Source organism: Bubalus bubalis, chromosome 21 (assembly GCF_019923935.1).
Source record: "Bubalus bubalis isolate 160015118507 breed Murrah chromosome 21, NDDB_SH_1, whole genome shotgun sequence".
NCBI classification, from domain to species: domain Eukaryota; kingdom Metazoa; phylum Chordata; class Mammalia; order Artiodactyla; family Bovidae; genus Bubalus; species Bubalus bubalis.
This window is the reverse complement of record NC_059177.1, coordinates 8,597,097-8,597,910: the sequence shown is the minus strand read 5'-3', so window position 1 is coordinate 8,597,910 and position 814 is coordinate 8,597,097. Positions and strand designations below refer to the sequence as shown.

Below are 814 nucleotides of genomic sequence, written 5' to 3'. Positions count from 1 at the left end.
AAAAAAGAAACCAAAGATGACACAAAGAGGTGGAGAGACATACCATATTCTTGGATTGGAAAAATCAATATTGTCAAAATGATTATACTGCTCAAAGCAACCTACAGATTCAGTGCAATAATCCCCGTCAAACTACCAATGACATTTTTCACAGAACCAGAACAAAAAATTTCACAATTTGTATGAAAACACAAAAAGACCCTGAATAGCCAAAGCAATCTTGAGAAAGAAAAATGGACCTGGAGGAATCAACCTTCCTGACTTCAGACTACACTACAAAGCTAAAGTCATCAAGATAGTATGTACTGGCACAGAAACAGAAATATAGACCAATGGAACAAGATAGAAAGTCCAGAGATAAACCCGTGCACCTATGACACCTTATCTTTGGCAAAGGAGGCAAGAATATACAATGGGGTGCTCGCTTCGGCAGCACATATACTGAAATTGGAATGATACAGAGAAGATTAGCATGGCCCCTGCGCAAGGATGACACGCAAATTCGTGAAGCGTTCCATATTTTTGAGAAAAATCAAATCAATAAAATTAGAAATGAAAATGGAGAGATCACAACAGACAACACAGAAATACAAAGGATCATAAGAGAGTACTATCAACAATTATATGCCAATAAAATGGACAACATGGAAGAAATGGACAAATTCTTAGAAAAGTACAACTTTCCAAAACTCGATCAGGAAGAAATAGAAAATCTTAACAGACCCATCACAAGCACGGAAATTGAAACTGTAATCAAAAATCTTCCAGCAAACAAAAGCCCAGGTCAAGACGGTTTCACAGCTGAATTCTACCA

The 814-nt window shown here is 37.0% G+C and overlaps 1 non-coding gene across 1 annotated transcript; it reads left to right on the top strand.

Moving 5' to 3' along the window:
• Positions 1–417: 417 nt before the first annotated feature.
• Positions 418–524, top strand: LOC123331071. The gene has a single exon (XR_006547558.1). It is a non-coding gene; the product is annotated as a U6 spliceosomal RNA (small nuclear RNA).
• Positions 525–814: the final 290 nt, after the last annotated feature.